This window comes from Saccopteryx bilineata, chromosome 1 (assembly GCF_036850765.1).
Source record: "Saccopteryx bilineata isolate mSacBil1 chromosome 1, mSacBil1_pri_phased_curated, whole genome shotgun sequence".
NCBI lineage: Eukaryota > Metazoa > Chordata > Mammalia > Chiroptera > Emballonuridae > Saccopteryx > Saccopteryx bilineata.
Window position 1 is genome coordinate 365,927,987 of NC_089490.1, and position 9,591 is coordinate 365,937,577.

The following is a 9,591-nucleotide window of genomic DNA, read 5'->3' on the forward strand; positions in this document are numbered from 1 at the left end:
AGTGGAAAAGTCTGGAAGGCAGCCCAAAAGGGGCCACGGTCATCTGCACAGATGAGATTGGCACAGGAGAGAGGTACAAAAATGAAATGAAAATGAAAATGAAAAAGAAAGTTACCCTCCTGAAATGAGAACATCAATTTGAAAAAGAGACCAGAGGTGACAGTGCACACGCGCACACACACACACACACACACACACACACACACACACAGAATAAAGTGTGAGAAAGAGAAGGGCAGGGACATGATCTCACGGGATATGGATTTGGGGACTCGGAGAAGGAGGAGGAGAGGACTGGGAGGAGGGTGGGTGAGAAGATAATAGGGTGCAGTGTCGTGGAATTCAAGGAGAAAAATTAACCTCAAAGAGGAAGTAGTGATGAGCGAAGGAGAGGTGAGAGAAACAGCTGAGGAAAGAACAGAGTTTATGATTAGGAGGTGAGGAGGGGCAGGGAGGGACTGGGAAGCCAAGTGCTGAGGCACCGGGACTAAGTGGGCCCTTGTCTTACAGTTTGGCTCTGAAAGCAGAGGCAAAGGCCCTGGCTTGGGGGTGAGTAGGAAAGTTTTGTTTGCATTGTGTGTGTGTGTTTTTTTTTTTTTTTAATAAATTTTTATTAATGGTAATGGGATGACATTAATAAATCAGGGTACATATATTCAAAGAAAACATGTCTAGGTTATTTTGTCATCAAATTATGTTGCAAACCCCTCGCCCAAAGTCAGATTGTCCTCCGCCACCCTCTATCTAGTTCTCTGTGCCCCTCCCCCTCCCCCTAACCCTCTCCCTCCCTCCCTCCCATGTCCTCCCTCCCCCCCACCCTTGGTAACCACCACACTCTTGTCCATGTCTCTTAGTCTCATTTTTATGTTGCACCAATGTATGGAATCATGTAGTTCTTGTTTTTTTCTGATTTACTTATTTCACTCCTTATAATGTTATCAAGATTCCACCATTTTGCTGTAAATGATCTGATGTCATCATTTCTTATGGCTGAGTAGTATTCCATAGTGTATATGTGCCACATCTTCTTTATCCAGTCTTCTATTGAAGGGCTTTTTGGTTGTTTCCATGTCTTGGCCACTGTGAACAGTGCTGCAATGAACATGGGGCTACATGTGTCTTCACGTATCAATGTTTCTGAGGTTTTGGGGTATATACCCAGTAGAGGGATTGCTGGGTCATAAGGTAGTTCTATTTGCAGTTTTTTGAGGAACCACCATACTTTCCTCCATAATGGTTGTACTACTTTACAGTCCCACCAACAGTGAATGAGGGTTCCTTTTTCTCCACAGCCTCTCCAACATTTGCTATTACCCGTCTTGTTGATAATAGCTAATCTAACAGGGGTGAGGTGGTATCTCATTGTAGTTTTGATTTGCATTTCTCTAATAACTAATGAATCTGAGCATCTTTTCATATATCTGTTGGCCATCTGTATCTCTTCCTGGGAGAAGTGTCTGTTCATGTCCTCTTCCCATTTTTTTATTGGATTGTTTGTTTGTTTGTTGTTGAGTTTTATGAGTTCTTTGTAAATTTTGGATATTAGGCCCTTATCTGAGCTGTCGTTTGAAAATATCAGTTCCCATATAGTTGGCTGTCTGTTTATTTTGATATCAGTTTCTCTTGCTGAGCAAAAACTTTTAATTCTGATGTAGTCCCATTCATTTATCTTTGCCTTCACTTCTCTTGCCATTGGAGTCAAGTTCATAAAATGTTCTTTAAAACCCAGGTCCATGAGTTTAGTACCTATGTCTTCTTCTATGTACTTTATTGTTTCAGGTCTTATATTTAGGTCTTTGATCCATTTTGAATTAATTTTAGTACACGGGGACAGGCTGTAGTTGAGTTTCATTCTTTTGCATGTGGCTTTCCAGTTTTCCCAACACCATTTGTTGAAGAGGCTTTCTTTTCTCCATTGTGTGTTGTTGGCCCCTTTATCAAAGATTATTTGACCATATATATGTGGTTTTATTTCTGGGCTTTCTATTCTGTTCCATTGGTCTGAGTGTCTATTTTTTTGCCAATACCATGCTGTTTTGATTATCGTGGCCCTATAATATAGTTTAAAGTCAGGTATTGTAATGCCCCCAGCTTCATTCTTTTTCCTTAGGATTGTTTTGGCTATTCGGGGTTTTTTATAGTTCCATATAAATCTGATGATTTTTTGTTCCATTTCTTTAAAAAATCTCATAGGGATTTTGATGGGAATTGCATTAAATTTGTATATTGCTTTGGGTAATATGGCCATTTTGATTATATTTATTCTTCCTATCCAAGAATAAGGAATATTTTTCCATCTCATTGTATCTTTTTCGATTTCCCTTAACAATGCTTTGTAATTTTCATTATATAGGTCCTTTACGTTCTTTGTTATGTTTATTCCTAGGTATTTTATTTTTTTTGTTGCAATCGTGAAGGGGATTATTTTTTTGAGTTCGTTTTCTAATATTTCATTGTTGGCATATAGAAAGGCTATGGACTTTTGTATGTTAATTTTGTATCCTGCGACCTTACTGTATTGGTTTATTGTTTCTAATAATCTTTTTGTGGAGTCCTTTGGGTTTTCGATGTATAGGATCATATCATCAGCAAAAAGTGATAGCTTTACTTCTTCTTTTCCGATATGGATGCCTTTTATTTCTTTGTCTTGTCTGATTGCTCTGGCCAGAACTTCTAGCACCACGTTGAATAAGAGTGGAGAGAGTGGACAACCCTGTCTTGTTCCTGATTTAAGGTAGAAAGTCCTCAGTTTTATGCCGTTTAATAGGATGTTGGCTGATGGTTTATCATATATGGCCTTTATCATGTTGAGATATTTTCCTTCTATACCCATTTTGTTGAGAGTCTTAAACATAAAATTGTGTTGTATTTTATCAAAAGCCTTTTCTGCATCTATTGATAAGATCATGTGGTTTTTGTTCTTTGTTTTGTTGATATGGTGTATTACGTTAACCGTTTTGCGTATGTTGAACCATCCTTGAGATTCTGGGATGAATCCCACTTGATCATGATGTATTATTTTTTTTAATATGTTGTTGTATTCGGTTTGCCAGTATTTTGTTTAGTATTTTAGCATCTGTATTCATTAGAGATATTGGTCTGTAGTTTTCTTTCTTTGTGCCATCCTTGCCAGGTTTTGGTATGAGGGTTATGTTGGCCTCATAAAATGTGTTTGGAAGTATTGCTTCTTCTTCAATTTTTTGGAAGACTTTGAGTAGAATAGGAACCAAGTCTTCTTTGAATGTTTGATAGAATTCACTAGTATAACCGTCTGGGCCTGGACTTTTATTTTTGGGGAGATTTTTAATAGTTTTTTCTATTTCCTCCCTGCTGATTGGTCTGTTTAGGCTTTCTGCTTCTTCATGACTCAGTCTAGGAAGGTTGTATTGTTCTAGGAATTTATCCATTTCTTCTAGATTGTTGTATTTGGTGGCATATAATTTTTCATAGTATTCTACAATAATTCTTTGTATTTCTATGATGTCTGTGGTGATCTCTCCTCTTTCATTTTGGATTTTATTTGAGTCCAGTGCCTTTTTTCCTTGGTGAGTCTTGCCAAGGGTTTGTCAATTTTGTTGATCTTTTCAAAGAACCAGCTCCTTGTTTTATTGATTTTTTCTATAGTTTTTCTGTTCTCTATTTCATTTATTTCTGCTCTGATTTTTATTATCTCCTTTCTTCGGCTGGTTTTGGGTTGTCTTTGTTCTTCTTTTTCTAGTTCCTTAAGGTGTGAAGTTAAGTGGTTTACTTGGGCTCTCTCTTGTTTGTTCATATAGGCCTGAAGTGATATGAACTTTCCTCTTATTACTGCTTTTGCTGCATCCCAGAGATTCTGATATGTCGTATTTTCATTTTCATTTGTCTGTATATATCTTTTGATCTCTGCGCTTATTTCTTCTTTGACCCATTCATTTTTTAGAAGTATGTTGTTTAGTTTCCACATTTTTGTGGGTTTTTCCCCCTCTTTTTTGCAGTTGAATTCTAGTTTCAAGGCTTTATGATTAGAAAATATGCTTGGTACAATTTCAATTTTTCTAAATTTGCTGATATTGTCTTTGTGGCCCAACATATGGTCAATTCTTGAGAATGTTCCATGTACACTAGAGAAAAATGTATACTCTGTCGCTTTGGGATGAAGTGTCCTGTAGATGTCTATCATATCCAGGTGTTCTAGTATTTCGTTTAAGGCCACTATATCTTTATTGATTCTCTGTTTGGATGACCGATCTAGAGCCGTCAGCGGTGTATTGAGGTCTCCAAGTATGATTGTATTTTTGTTAGTTTTTGTTTTAAGGTCAATAAGTAGCTGTCTTATATATTTTGGTGCTCCTTGGTTTGGTGCATATATATTAAGGATTGTTATGTCTTCTTGATTCAACTTCCCCTTAATCATTATGAAATGACCATTTTTGTCTCTGAGTACTTTTTCTGTCTTGTAGTCAGCATTATTAGATATGAGTATTGCTACACCTGCTTTTTTTTGGGTGTTGTTTGCTTGGAGTATTGTTTTCCAGCCTTTCACTTTGAATTTGTTTTTATCCTTGTTGCTTAGATGTGTTTCTTGTAGGCAGCATATAGTTGGATTTTCTTTTTTAATCCATTCTGCTACTCTGTGTCTTTTTATTGGTAAGTTTAATCCATTTACATTTAGTGTAATTATTGACACTTGTGGGTTCCCTACTGCCATTTTATAAATTGCTTTCTGTTAGTTTTGTATCTAGTTTGATTCTTCTCTTTTGTTTTTCTATCATTTGTTTTTGTTTGTTTGTGTTCCATACTTCTTTCCTCTGTTGCTACCTTTTTTAAGTCAAGTGTTTTTGTGGTGGTTTTTTTAAGGGTGGTTACCATTAAGTAATGAAAAGGGTACCTACCATATTCATTGTAGTACCCTATCTTATAAGTATTTCTGCACTTCATCATCCTTTGCTACTGTTAATCTCCATCCTCTCCCCCCTTTTTTTCCTTTGTTGTCACAGTTTAAGTTTGGTTTTATTGTGTTCTTGGTGGAGCTGTTACTTGTGGTGTTGTTTTCTTTTGTTCTTTGAATCTGGTTGGAAAACCCCCTTTAGTATTTCCTGGAGTGGGGGCTTTCTGTTGATAAATTCTCTCATCTTTTCTGTATTTGTGAATGTTTTTATATCTCCTTCGTACTTGAAGGATAGCTTTGATGGGTATAGTATTCTTGGCTGAAAGTTCCTCTCTTTCAGGGCTTTAAATATTGGGGTCCACTCTCTTCTAGCTTGTAGAGTTTCTGCTGAGAAATCTGATGATAATCTAATAGGCCTTCCTTTATATGTTGTACTCTTCTTTTCCCTGGCTGCCTTGAGAATTTTTTCTTTGTCATTGGTTTGTGTCATCTTTATTATGATGTGCCTTGGAGTGGGTTTGTTGGGGTTAAGAAAACTTGGTGTTCTGTTTGCTTCTTGAATTTGAGGCTTTAGTTCCTTCCACAGGCTTGGGAAGTTCTCGTCTATTATTTGTTTGAGTATATTCTCCATTCCATTTTCTTTCTCTTCTCCCTCTGATATACCTATTATTCTTATTTTATTCTTTCTGATGGAGTCAGACAATTCCTGTAGGGCTTTCTCATTTTTTATTATTTTTGAGTCTCTTTCTTCTTCTCTCTGTTGTGCCTCAAGTTGTTTGTCTTCTATTTCACTAATCCTATCTTCAATCTGGGCTGTTCTGTTAGCTAAGCTTGTTACCCATTTTTCAGCTTGTGAATTGAGTTTTTCATTTCTGTTTGATTTGTTTTTATAGTTTCAATTTCCTTGGTAATATATTCTTTGTGTTCATTGAGTTGTTTTCTGATCTCCCTAAATTGCCTTTCTGTGTTTTCTTGTATATCTCTGAGTATTTTTAAGATTTCTATTTTAAATTCTCTGTCATTTAGCTCCAAGGCTTCCAATATGTTAAGTCTTTTCTCCATAGATTTTTCCACATCTATTTGTGTTACCTCTCTTTCTTTTGTATCCATAATATTCGATTTCCTCTTTCTTATCGGCATCTGAGGGTGGTCTTATTGATAGCACTAATTAGAATTAATAAAGAGTAAAAAGAAAAAAAAAAAAGGGTAAAACACCTCACAAAAAAAAACAGTAATAATTTATTATTTCCCCCTTTTTTTCTCTCTTCTCTTTCCCTCCTCTCCCCTCCTCAGGGAAATATCGTGCCTATAATGGAGGGCCTGATTTGGGGTGAAGAGTTCAAGGGGCAAAAAAAAGGGAGTAGGGACCTACTAAATGCAAAAAAAAAAAAAAAAAAAAAGGAAGAAAATCTTAGACAAGCATAAGATGATTTGCTTGTAAGTGATGGTCAACTAAGAGATATAATGAGAGGGATAAGAGGGAATCAGAAAAAAGGACCAAAAAAGAATAATAAAGAAGAAAAAATAAAAATAATAAGTAAAAATCTGTTGTATTAAGTGGAGCGAAGACTAAATACAATGGAGAACTTGGGTTGGGAGGACCCAAAATGCCATAAAAATATACAAACAAGAGAAAAAAAAATAAAAACAAAAGCAAAAAAGAGAAATAAAGCCAAAAAAAAGCCTTGAGTCCCAAATTAACTAATTTGTTCGTGATTGAGGATTATATGGGAGGAAAGTAAAATGAGAAAAGAAAAAACGAATAGAAAGGAAAAAATAAGAAAAAGAGAAAAACGAAGGAAGAAATAAAATAGGAGGAGAAAAAAACAAAATAAAGCAAGACAAAAAAAACAAACAAAAAAAAAACAAAAGAGGAGAGAGTGAGAGTTAAGTGTTTTGGAGTATAACCTTAAAGGAGGGTGAGGATGAAGAAGAAAAATAAAATGCAACACTCATGGGTAGTGTAGTTCAAGAAAGGGGAAGCATAAGATGGGCAGAGAATAGAAGGACCGAGGTGGAGGAAATAAAGGCAAAAAGATAGAAGAAACAAACAACAACAACAACAAAAAAAAATTAGTGGATCAAGTTGTAAAGTCTGTGGGTTTTTCTTGATTTTGAGAGGTTAACTTCTTCCTTTTTCTTTTCTCTCCCTCTTCCTAGTCGGTGACTCTGTACCCCAGGCTCTGCCCCTGTGTCACTCTTAGGTAGGGATTTGCAGTTGATGGGATTCTATGGCAATGTCATATAATTGGCTTTAGTCTTGCTGGAAGTAAAGGCTTGTTGGCGTTTGCAGGGTCCAACGATGAGAGAGTTTGCTTTCCTGGATTCTCTCTCCTAGTCCCCCCTTTCTGAATTAGCAGCCTGGTGATCCAGCTATAAGGCTGCAACTGCTTCTGCCTGGGGAGTAAGAGGCTCAAAGAGCTGGGAAATCCCCACTCTATCCCCACTCAGTGCAAGGCTTTGGGAAAGGCTCTGACAGTCAGGGCCTCCAGTGTAATCAGGCGGGGGTGGGAGTCAATTGTTGTCAAGGTGACTGTTCAGCGCCTATCATTTAGTTGGACCTCTCAACCCAGGCTTTCCACACTTTGTAGCCTGTTTTTGCAGGGAAGAAGAGGCACTAGTCTCTGCTTACGACTAGTGTAGTATAGACCTTATTATCTGCCAAGTCCTTCTTGTTAGCGTTTATCCCTGAATATGGAGGCTCTATCAATCAGAAGTTGCCCCCGCCCCTTTAGCGAGAGGCACTTAAAAAATATCACGCCTCTTGTCTTGGATCGCTGAACTGAGAGAGATCTTATCAATTAGAACCGAGGGTGCGCAGATTTTATGGGTTAAGCTAATTTCAGTGATTGGGTCGCAGCTGTGCTTCCGAAGGTATTTTAGGCTGCCTGCACGCGCCCCTCCCCCAACGCTTGATTGTTAGCTTGAATGGCTGGGTGAGGTGCCCCGCCCATGGAGAGAATCTCCCAAGCCTCTTCCGCTCGCCCCGCCGCTGGCGGCTGGACCGCACCAGGCGCAGGATAATGGAGCCCCCTGGGTGTGCGGGCCAGCAGGGCACCCTGGGCGCGTGGAATGCCCAAGGCACGCGCGCGAATGGGGCGCTCAGGGCACCGGTGGCCGGCGACCCCCACTCCCAGTGTGCGGGCTGCTGGGAACGTCAGCGGTGCTCAACCGGACCGGGCGCGCGCTCGGCTGCTCGCGGCGGCTCGTGGCGGCGGCTCGTGGCGGCCGCTCGTGGTGGCGGCTCGCGGTTCCCAAGTATATGGGCTGACTCACCGCAGGCGCACTCCCTCGCGGCTTGAATGAGCGTCGCTGCGGTAGCTTCCTCCACACCCTCGTCTCTCAGATTCAAGTGATAACAGTCCTTTTGCTTTCAGTTTGTGTGGAACTCCGGAATGCTCCGAGAATAAATTTTTCTGTTTCTAGTTGATAAATTTGTTGTGATTTAGGGGAGAGCTGTCGGACGCGCTTCTCACGGCGCCATTTCCGTGACGTCACTTCAACACATTTCTGCATTGTGTTTTAAAGCTAGGACAAACCCAGTCATGTAATTTGGGGCCCGAGGAATGTGACTGTTAAGCTATCTAGCTGTAACTTCATTTCTTTCCCCAAATATCTATAGAATCACACTGGAAATACCACATCGGAATCACTTGCACGAATATTGAGCAAAATTCTGGGGGGTTGGCCCCTGTGATTTAAATGGGTGGACACTGAACAGTGAGAAGGGGGGTATCTCAGATGTAAGACGTCCGATGTTTCAGGTGGGTGTCAGTCAGAGGAGTTAATGCTATAATGCATATCCCATAAAGCTTAGTGTCATAACACAACATAGCGCATGTTTCTCCCTTTCATGTCCGTCCATTTAGCTGTTAGCGGGTGCTTTTCCATGCAAGGAGCCAAGCTCCTTCCCAACCTAGTGGCTCCATCATTTCCTGGGGCCTCAGTGTCCACTGGGTCTTCTACGTCCACAGATGTGGAGATTCTCCCGCAGGGCACTTCGCTTATTTTGAAAGCTTCAAGTCTTCTGTGTAGGTGGAGTTTATATGGAAGTGACTGTCTAAAGCTAAATTAAAGGGCTGAGTTCAAGGCCCATTTGTGAAAATACTTATGTCACATGCTGTTCTGAGCCAAATTGTATCCCATCCTCCAAATTTATGTGTTGAAGTCCTCACTCCTAGGACCTTGGAATGTGATTGTATTTGGAGATAGGGTCTTTACAGAGATGATTAGATTAAAATGAGGTCATTCAAGTACAGTGGTCCCTCATCTATTGCGGGGGTTAGGTCCCAGAACACCCCCATCCCCGCGATAGGTGAAAATCTGTAAAGTTGTGACCTTATATCTATTTTATTATTTATATATATTTTAAGGCTTTATTTTAATTTAATATTCTTTTAATTAATGTTTTTATATTGTTTTTATTTTTTAAGGCTAGAAAATGCTATTTCACCTCAAAAATAATTAAAATAATAAATACGTAAAAATGCCTATATACCACAAAGTTCCATGATATAGCAAAAAATCTGCGATACAAAATTAGATCTATACAATTTAAAAATCCGTGATACAGTGAGACTGCAAAAAGTGAACTGCGATATGGCGAGGGGTGACTGTACTCCCTAATTTAATATCACTGGTGTCCTTGGAAGAAAATGTAAGGACACACACACACACACACACACACTTAGAAGACGACAGGAAGGCTGACACGGGAAGGCAGT